Source organism: Orbicella faveolata, unplaced genomic scaffold, assembly GCF_042242905.1.
Source record: "Orbicella faveolata isolate gen_17 unplaced genomic scaffold, um_ofav_v1 contig_1, whole genome shotgun sequence".
NCBI lineage: Eukaryota > Metazoa > Cnidaria > Anthozoa > Scleractinia > Merulinidae > Orbicella > Orbicella faveolata.
This window is the reverse complement of record NW_028301536.1, coordinates 29424384-29435269: the sequence shown is the minus strand read 5'-3', so window position 1 is coordinate 29435269 and position 10886 is coordinate 29424384. Positions and strand designations below refer to the sequence as shown.

Below are 10886 nucleotides of genomic sequence, written 5' to 3'. Positions count from 1 at the left end.
TATTGTATAGCGAAAAAGATAACGAGGTGCTATTTCAAAAATAAATAGTTTTCCACTGAAGCTACAAAAACACCTTCTCGTTTCTGAAGAAACGAAACAAAAAAGCAATGAGAATTTATTTTGCATGGAGGCAACAATCAAGGCAGAGTGACTGAACGAGTTATTCGCACCAGTCTTTCCTGGAGACCACACTGGAGTCTTAACCCTACTCACCAGTGCCACTCGTCGACTCTCGCCTTAGGCTTGACGCCTCTAAAGCTAGTAACTGAATGCCCTGGAATAAGAATGGCGTCAAACATCCTTGCATATTTACCCCTTGCGTGTAAGATTTACGGAAACTAATGCGGCTCATACTTGAAGAAAACTCCTTTAAGTTTAATGACAAACACTTCGTACAAACTCACAGCATTGCTATGGGAACTAAAATGGCGGTCACTTTCTCCGTTATTTTCACGTCGGACCTTGAAAAACGACTGCTAGCGGCTAGCCAACTGAAACCCTTTGTTTGGAAGACGTTTATCGATGACATATTTTCTTTGTGGAACATTCCAATGGGAAAAGTTTCCATTTTTGTTAACTTCGCTAACTCGTTCCACCCTACGATTCAAATGTCATCCGAACGCGCTGTTTTTCTCGACAAAGAGGTATTCAAAGGACCTCGCCTTTCAACTCTTAAAATTCTCGATTCACAAACCCACTTCAAGTCCACTGAAAGTTTTCAGTATACGCACCGTCTCATCCTGCCACCCGTTCAATACTAAAAAGGGTTTTATCAAGGGAGAAGCATTACGTCTTTTAAGAACCAACTCAGTCAAAGAGAATTTTAATAAATACAAACAAGATTTTGTGCAAAGACTCTGTAACAGAGGCTATCCCATAAAATCTTGACTGAAGTTCAGTTCTCAGACAGAACAGAAGCTCTTCGTAACAAAACAAAGAAGGCGAAAGAAATTTTACCGTTTGTTACCGCTTATAACCCGGCCACACGGAATGATTCTCGTGAAACATTGGCATATCATTCAACGGCAGCCTAGACGTGCACATGTCTTTAACCAGCCACCGATTGTATCTTACAAGAAAGAAAAACTACTCAAGGACATTTTAGTCCGCGCAAAACTTCCTTCAATCACGCCGCAATCATAAAAAATTGTTAACAAAGAAGCACTTTCAAAAGGTTTGTTTTCAAAGCAGAAGAAAATTTACATATGATCTTTTTCCTGCTAGCAACACGCTCAGCCCGCGTTCACGTATTTCTGTCCGCAACTCAACTGAGCCAATAAACCTAGCCCTTGATCATTTGCTAAGTGCTCCTCCATTTACACTTCAAACTTTTCAGTTGATCATTCATAGCGAACGTAGAAGCTGAGGACTCGTAGACTTTATTTAAATACATGTAAGATCAACTGGTAGAGCAGCGGACTTGTTAGCGGAAGGTCGTGGGTTCAAATCCCACCCGGATCACCATTTAAATTTTTTTAACGTTAGTATTTACAGAACAGCAATTATCGTTCATATGATTTGACTGAGGGTGCATCTTATATGACACCAGTCAGCTACCGAATAGTATAGTCCAGAAAATTAGGCGTCTACGTTCCACATTGGAAGAAGTTTGCGGAAACAGAAGTATCTGAACACCTGTCAAAACCGGCTGGAACATTCGCAGAACGCCAAACGGCGATCGGCAAATGTACTGGTTGTTTGGGACTAGTTTTACTCATGTTCGCTTGCGGTTAGCTTTTATTCGTTGGAAAGGGCCAAGTACAATATAGCGGCTGTCCTTTACAACAAACTGACGAATCCACTGTTCAAAGTTCTACCACTGTTGAGTCAAACTTTCCTGTCTAAACACTCAGACCCCAACTTAGCCTCAGGCGGTGTAAAATGACGCAGCGAAGTGAAAGAAAATCAATTTTAGCGTAACCAGAGACACTATTAGTGCAAAAAAGCGTAAAATAATGTGCCAATGCAGCTCATTTCGTTGTCACTCGTTGTTCTGTTGACTTTTGCGTCCACATCTATCTATGCCTGGGTTGGTCAGCGGTTTTAGCTAAACATGACGGAACAACATGGCGGATTGGAGTTTGTCAGTTTGTCAGTATATTCCTGTTTTATTCATTACTAAAAGCTCTCCAGCACCTTTGGGAGCGTTTTCATGGAATAAAAACATTCCCTTGCGACGATGTTTTCTTCGTGTTAGTGCAGTTGTGGACGAAAGTGTCGCGAGCGAGATTTGATGACGAAGGTCACCTATTCGAGTTGCGAGTAATTTGCGAAGTAGTTGTAGCATCCATAATTAATTCGACCTTGTTCTATCAAATACTGAACTTGACTTTGTCCTCAAATGTGTTTTTAGAGTTGTGATGCTTTCGAGGAGAAATTTGCTTAGGTGTTAAGCCGTGTTAAGTAAAGCTTTTGTCACTAGCGATGTATAAAAGCGTAATTAGCGAGCCGGTGAACGTAACGTCTGTTTCAGGAAGAGAACACGCAACTCTAAAGATTGTAAGATGAAGAATAAGCTTATTGTGAAAATACTGTAATTTAGCCTCGCTTGATAATGCTACGGAAACCAAAGAAAGTATCACCGCCGACCATTTTAATTGGATAATATATTGTTTAAATAAGTTAATTTTTCAAGAACTTTACATGTGATGGTCCCATGGTGTAATGGTTAGCACTCTGGACTCTGAATCCAGCGATCCGAGTTCAAATCTCGGTGGGACCTTCTTTTTCTTTTTCCTTTTCTTTTCCCTTCGTCGTGTTTTTTTTCACCATTTCGAGATCTTACAGCATTAAAACTAATAAAACTAAGGTGAAATAATATTTTCAATTGTAAATATTTTTACTGTTAGCTTTCCACCGCTGTTTATGTAGCGGTCGATGACAGGAACCTCGGTTGCAACCTATTGCAGTCTACCTCAAGTTTGGGTAAGTAGGAAAAATTTTTTCAGAGACCTAGATTTTCGTTTATTGAAGATTCAAATACCTGGAAAAATTCAGTTCGTCAGACCTTTTTGTATTCGAAGAAGACCCTTTTAGTTTGAGTTTATACCTGACAGCCAGGGGCGGGGCAGAAGACTCCTGAAATTCGCGTATCTGGATCATCCACCAAAAAGTGACGTCACATCCGGTTTAAACTGTGCCGCGCAGCTCGTTTCACAAAGCGAAAAAATGGCGTTTCGATTGGCGAAGATTTTCCTCTATTTGCAAACCATCACGTTCGTGTCCTTTCATACTGAGGATAGAAGGATGTTGCAGGCACATTTCTTCGACTTTTTAAGCAAAACGTTCGGCAAAACAGTATAGTTTAGTATTGTTTTGAAGGAAAATAACGGAGAGCCTTCTGTCATCGAATGGCGGATTTTACACATTTGCAAAACTGGTGTTGTTCCGACTTTTGGTTCTTATTGTTCGTGATTCGGTTATAACACTAAGTGCAATAGCCTATAATGTTAACAACAACCTGGATGAAGTATTGCTGGCCATAGTTTGCACTGTGCACTACGGGAACATGTTTAACAGAAGCCGTTTTCTTCTAAAAGTGAACACAGTTGAAGCTCTCGAGCGTGTGGTGGAAAATCGTATACGCAAGGTTAGTATCCTATTTCCGTATCTCTTGTTGAATACTTTTTTTTTCTGTGTAAAAAATAATCTATATTGAGAGCTAGAGTTCATTGTAAATGCGTGTTTTGGGATATCAGATTTCCCAGAAAAGATCAACAAAGGGGTAAAGCAGTCCAGATGAGTAGAACTAATTTCCTTCAGTCATCCAATGGTTAATTGTACATTCCTCTGTATTGTCTGAACTGCAATACTGGCTTGGGGATCAACTTCTTTGGGCAGTTCAAAAAGGGGGGGGGGGGTTGGCCTGTTTAGGGTTAGCTCCAATGGTATGGTATATCCTTACCTCTTAACTTTACCCCTGCTTTTGACAGGTACCCACTTCTGCTGTGACCCGGTGGGGGGGGGGGGGGGGGTCTACTTCCTTACATGCACTATATAGGTATGTGTGCCTCAAAGGGTATGGTTTTTCAGCCGTTTTGGTCATAAATAAAGTATGGATTTTGGCCACTTTGGTCTTAAATAGGGTATGGGTTTTGTAGTCTAGTCTTGAATTGGGTAATGTTGTTTAGAAGAAGCTACTTTTTCATCATTATTGATAAGACCATAAACAAAAGGCCTTCAAAAATTATGTTTAGGGCAACTATGTCAGCGGCAACGGTTGTAAACAGGTTGTCAAATTTTTTATCTGGTCATAAAGAGGGTAGGGAAAATCGCAGATTTTGGTGATCAATAGGTTTTGGGAAGCAGGCCACACACCCCCACCAATTTTTTCTGGTAGTACCCCCTCCCGGGTACTGTAGAGTGGTTCATAAATAAATGCTGGACAGAATTCAGATTTTATCTTGTAATTAGCTTTAACCTGTAAATTATTATCTATTAATAATGAAATAGAGAACATCTTCTCTCTTTCTATTCAACAATTGGACTATGAGGTCAAGGCTTCTTTGAGGTGATAGTTTGAGGCTGTATCAACCGTATTATTACCTGATGGGAATCTTGAGCTCGGAATCCAATAATATTGTTAAGTAGAATTGTATGATTTACCATTGTTTCTCTATCAAACTTCATACTTGGGTGCAATCATACAATCTGAAATTCTCATACTTGTAGGACTTCATAATTAGTTAAATTCAACTATTTTGAGATTTTAAAGTTATGTTCTTTATCAAATTAACTCAACGAGAGATGGTGTGAGAACACAGGCTGCTGGTGGTTGTTTACACAGCTTTTTTACGTTCTTCCAAAGATCTATTTTCAATACCTCATCTTTTGTTAATCTGGTAGGGATACAATGTAGCTCTGTAGCAACAGGACCTTTGTTCATTATTTGATCAATGTTTAAATGGCATCTACCTTCCATCTCGTAAAGAAAAAAGGAAAAATGGGTCTCATATGCATGTATCAAATAATTCACAAAGGTCAGTTGTGATTGCTCCATTGTGGGTGGGCTGAAAGTTCTAGCTTGGTTTGATCTTAAAGTGATTTTTTGCCATTAATTCCCCATGCATTTGGCTGAAGTTGACCCTGCATGATTATTCAATTATTGATTATTGAATAATCAAATGTGCAAATATCCCTCTTTGTTTGAGTTTCCCTCAGTCATTCAATCACAGTGGGTTTTGCCGAGTTAATTTTCTCTTCTCTGTAAATTGATATTTTTGCTTTAAATTTTAATAGCCATAGGTGTGTTTCCAGTAGAACTATAAGCCTGCCCACTTGATGTAATATTGGATTGAGTGTATGACATCATCGGTAACCTCATTTGCATATTTTACACATTTTTCAAACTTAAACATCTTTGAAACTGATGCAGATATTTGCAAAAGGTTAACAGCATTTTTAATCTTTTGTGGAATTCTATGTGATACACCTACAAATTCTGACTCAAGCAGTAAAAGTTAAATGAGAGAAGCATGTTAAAGCGTTGAGTTGAAGAGAATTTTGGAGGGGAATTTGATGTGGTTATTGCATTGACAGAGGTTGGCTTTGCTATTGCTTTTGTTATTATCTTCTATATTTTTGAGGCAGAGTGGTTGTTGGCAAAAGCACAACTGGCAATGTCCTCACTGACCTGTGTTTAGGTGTTTTTAGGTTTTTGTCTCTGACATTGAAGTTCAATTTAAGTAGTAATACACTGTCTTTACAATAGAACATATGGATATTAATAGTATAGTTATTTTAATATCCTCATGCCAAAATTATAGTAATTTTATGGCTCAATTTCTACCTCTGCTTTAATTTGTTTACACTTGTTTATTTTTTTAAACCAATTTAATGTCATCAAAGGAGAAGGGGGAATCTGAGAACAATAATAAATTAGACCAACAAATATAAATAAATTTGCAATGATTGCTCTCATTGTCTAGTGGAGATGAAGTGGACCAAAAGGTCAGAGATCTGATGTTTGAATCTAGGTCTGTCTGTACAAAATAAAAAAAAAGATGGTATTGTAGTATGAGAGTATTATGGTAAGTTATGTTGGGGGGTTGATATGGGATCCTGGCTGTACTGTTGTAGGGTAGGAATAGGGACTTAGGGGGTGGGTGGTGTGCTTGTGATTCTTTTCAAGAACCACTCTGAAAGTGAAAACAAACTGGTTTGAAAAATTTACAGCAGAGGTAAAAATTATACATTATATCTTGTTTTTCTTAGGTGGTAAATGAGCAAATACCCACAAGAGAAATACAAACAAGAGAGGCACTTTATTTCTCTTCTTAATCAGTGTTCTTCTGAATTCCTCTTGTTAAACTAAATTACTTTTTCTGTTGAGATAACATTTTCACACTGGACTTTTCCTCTGAAACCCTTACTAACAAAATAATCATTGCTAACGAAAATTATACTTTTTACGATAACTGTAGAAATTGTTGTGCACTCATTGGCTAATTTTCATCGTCAATAAGCAGATCTGTAGGCACATAAATTTATAATTTAAGAGATGTGTCAATGAGCAAGAGCATACAATTTGGCAATGAATTTGTTATTTAAAAAAAAACAAATTGGTGTCAGTTTTTCCTGTGTTTGCAGATGAGTGTTTGAGTGTATGCTATCGCCCCGTGGATCCATGTTATGACCAAATTCATGATCAGTAAGGTTCAAGACAGATGCATGAAAAACTGACGTCAATTTGTTAAACTGAAAAAGATCCGGTTGCTGGTCTTTTTGTGACTGATGGGGGTCTCTAAAAGTTCTCAGTTGTTGTTTAATTTTAGTTACTGTCATTTATGTTTGTATTTTCTTAAGTGGTTACCTCCTGGCATATACACCCCACACTGACATACAATCCCTTGATTTAGATGATGCTGAACCTGCTTTTCCCATCTTTAACATACATGTAAGAGTGCCAGTGGACCTGTCCAAATGTGATTCTTTTTACTGATAATGCAAATCATAATAAAGATACAAAGCCTCTCTGGTGTGATTTCTTCCTTTACAGTGAAGTGCAACCTATCCAAAAGTTACATTCTATAAAAGGTTTACAAAAATTATAAAATATAGGAGCTCCTCTGAAAGAATAGTTTGTTGTTTTTTTCTGTTCATTTTTTTCGTTGAACATTTATATTTTCCTAATAAGCAGTTTCTTCACAACACATTTTAAGATGATAAATAGCCATAAAAATGACATTTTGATCTCTGAGATCATTTTCAAGATTAAAAAAAGTTATAATATATAAAAATAACTTTTTTTAATCTTGAAAATGATCTCAGAGATAAAAATGTCATTTTTATGGCTATTTATCATCTTAAAATGTGTTGTGAAGAAACTGCTTATTTGACAACCTATTTACAACTGTTGCCGCTGACACAGTTGCCCTAAACATAATTTTTGAAGGCCTTTTGTTTATGGTCTTATCAATAATGATGAAAAAGTAGCTTCTTCTAAACAACATTACCCAATTCAAGACTAGACTACAAAACCCATACCCTATTTAAGACCAAAGTGGCCAAAATCCATACTTTATTTATGACCAAAACGGCTGAAAAACCATACCCTTTGAGGCACACATACCTATATAGTGCATGTAAGGGAGTAGACACCCCCCCCCCCCCCCCCCTACCGGGTCACAGCAGAAGTGGGTACCTGTCAAAAGCAGGGGTAAAGTTAAGAGGTAAGGATATACCATACCATTGGAGCTAACCCTAAACAGGCCAACCCCCCCCCCCCCCCCCTTTTTGAACTGCCCAAAGAAGTTGATCCCCAAGCCAGTATTGCAGTTCAGACAATACAGAGGAATGTACAATTAACCATTGGATGACTGAAGGAAATTAGTTCTACTCATCTGGACTGCTTTACCCCTTTGTTGATCTTTTCTGGGAAATCTGATATCCCAAAACACGCATTTACAATGAACTCTAGCTCTCAATATAGATTATTTTTTACACAGAAAAAAAAAGTATTCAACAAGAGATACGGAAATAGAATACTAACCTTGCGTATACGATTTTCCACCACACGCTCGAGAGCTTCAACTGTGTTCACTTTTAGAAAAAAACGGCTTCTGTTAAACATGTTCCCGTAGTGCACAGTGCAAACTATGGCCAGCAATACTTCATCCAGGTTGTTGTTAACATTACAGGCTATTGCACTTAGTGTTATAACCGAATCACGAACAATAAGAACCAAAAGTCGGAACAACACCAGTTTTGCAAATGTGTAAAATCCGCCATTCGATGACAGAAGGCTCTCCGTTATTTTCCTTCAAAAAAATACTAAACTGTGCTGTTTTGCCGAACGTTTTGCTTAAAAAGTCGAAGAAATGTGCCTGCAACATCCTTCTATCCTCAGTATGAAAGGACACGAACGTGATGGTTTGCAAATAGAGGAAAATCTTCGCCAATCGAAACGCCATTTTTTCGCTTTGTGAAACGAGCTGCGCGGCACAGTTTAAACCGGATGTGACGTCACTTTTTGGTGGATGATCCAGATACGCGAATTTCAGGAGTCTTCTGCCCCGCCCCTGGCTGTCAGGTATAAACTCAAACTAAAAGGGTTTCAACTACTGTTTCTTTAAACAAATCGTTATATTCCAATAGACTCATTTATTTTCGCCTTGATCAATACTACGCACAATCTGGGCCTTGCAACTGCTAAACAATAATTCGTTACTGGGATTTTTAATATGTAGTCTGGGAGTATGTATGATAGCCCCCAGTGATCTCGGTAGGACTTGGAATGGTTTCGCTTAACAGCACGGTCCACGGACTGCGGCCTGCGGACTGCGGCTTGCGGACTGCGGACTGCTGACTGCGGCCTGTGGACTGCGGCCTGTGGACTGCGGACTGCGGACTGCGGACTGAAGGTGGCAGAGATCTCGCAGCCTCGATTTTTTCACCAAAGCTGTCTCAGAGTCTCGATTTTTTGAAAGACCAATAAGAAAGTCTGGAAGTTCCAATTTTATTTGTTTGTTTGTAAAACTGGCGTCTGAGCGTCTTATGGCGATCTATTCGACCAAAATTTCGGGGCTGAGGCTGTAAAATTTCTTGATGGCGAATGGACGGTCTCGTTCCATTCCATTCGCAAAAAGGGCTTCGCATTCTTGTTTAAAATGGAGGATGCAGGAGTTAAAGTTAAATAACGATTTCGACTTTATCAATGATAATGTGCGAGCTGTTTCATGCGCAGAAATTTATGCCGCATAACGGGTTATTTTGAGGAAATCGTTCCCAGATATTTGCCGTTTCAGTTCAAACACCACTTCATTAATAGCCAAAACCTGCACTGTGTTGTGACTACCCATGAATGTACGAATAACACCGATAAATCCGCTGACATGCTGCATTTGTAAGTGTTTTTCTCCACGTTGAAGACAGAAAGTACAGAACAGCGAGGTGCTGGGACTGAGAATGGGTCGGAATAGTCAAATGGATGGTCAATTTTCGATCATATCGGACCGGTCCAACGGAGGAAGGTGGTCAACCTGGGAAGATGGACCGGCTTTTTCGAAACTTTTCCGGTTGGACCGAACCGATCCATTCAGTTTTAGATCGAATTTTCCGGAAATTTTGGTTGAATGGATCGCGCCCTTTAATCAGAACATATCGCACTCGCATTTAAAAATGCTTTGAAGCTTCGGTCTCGCAATTTAAAAACTCAAAATGTCTCGGGCTCGTACAGAAAAACGCTAGTTTCGTCTTCTCGTAAAGTCTTCCATTTACCGTTCGCCACCCTGTCATCCAAAGCTGGTAGGCAGACCAAAGAAACGGGGTGGGTTTTGAATTCTGAGCGGAGTTGGCAGCAACAAAAGATATGGCAGTTCAGGGAGGCAGCGAACATACACGGACGATGACGGTGATGATGATAATGATGATGTTGATGATGATGATAGTAAATGGTTTGAACCCAGGAGTATCAGCAGTTCGTATTTTGTGAGCTACCCTCATCCTGACGATCACGATAATAATGATAATGACCTTTAGCGAGTAAGATATAATAATAATAATAATAATAATAATAATAATAACAATAAGAATAATGATGATGATGATGATGATGATGATGATGATGATGATAATGACTTCATTATCGTGTCAATCACATCTAGCAGTGGAGAATGACCATTGCTAATAGGGGACACCTAACTAGAACTATCTGAAAATAATATACAGAAAGTCCTGTAAGAGAAATTAAATTTATGAGTTACAAAGATGGCAGCCACTAGATCCATCTAGGATGTTGCCTAGATCTAGCCTCCGTGTCCATTCATCGCAGTTTACTTTCAATAAATCACTCATTTATACTCCTTTTTAAATAGCCTTACCAAGAAAACGATTGGCGTTGGACCTGTGGTGCGTGAGCAATATTCCCGTCACTCACTAACCATAACTCCAAAGGCCTAAAACGCTGCAAAACACAAAAAGTGACATGGGAAAATGAGGGAAATAGTAGACATTATCTCAAGTTTGTACAACTCCATCACTCAAGATAAATAAATATTTAAACATCAAAACCTCTCATAACTGGTGGTTTTGATTAAATCTGGTTTTCTACCCCCCTCTTTCACCTGTGGTCCCATGGTGTAATGGTTAGCACTCTGGACTTTGAATCCAGCGATCCGAGTTCAAATCTCGGTGGGACCTTTCAATTGATATCTTTTTTCTTTTTTTTTTTGGTGCCAGGCTTTCTGCAGTACTAATTCGAATTTTTAAAAAAGGGCAAGGAAAGTATCCGGGGTAACTACCTAGGATCGATCGGGCAATTTTTTTTTTATATATTTAACGGGCCTACTTTCACTTCAACTGTTCAATATATGGCGCCAGAACGAGGAAATAATACGATATTGATATTGATAAAAACTTGAGAGAATCCCATATTTTCACTGAAAGTA

At 38.7% G+C, this 10886-nt stretch overlaps 2 non-coding genes across 2 annotated transcripts; both read left to right on the top strand.

Annotated features, from left to right (window-relative positions):
• The first annotated feature begins 2650 nt into the window (after nt 1-2650).
• Trnaq-cug (transfer RNA glutamine (anticodon CUG)) lies at nt 2651-2722 on the top strand. Its single transcript has one exon. It is a non-coding gene; the product is annotated as a tRNA-Gln (tRNA).
• A 7844-nt stretch (nt 2723-10566) lies between these two features.
• On the top strand, nt 10567-10638 carry Trnaq-uug (transfer RNA glutamine (anticodon UUG)). Its single transcript has one exon. It is a non-coding gene; the product is annotated as a tRNA-Gln (tRNA).
• The last annotated feature ends 248 nt before the right edge of the window (nt 10639-10886 follow it).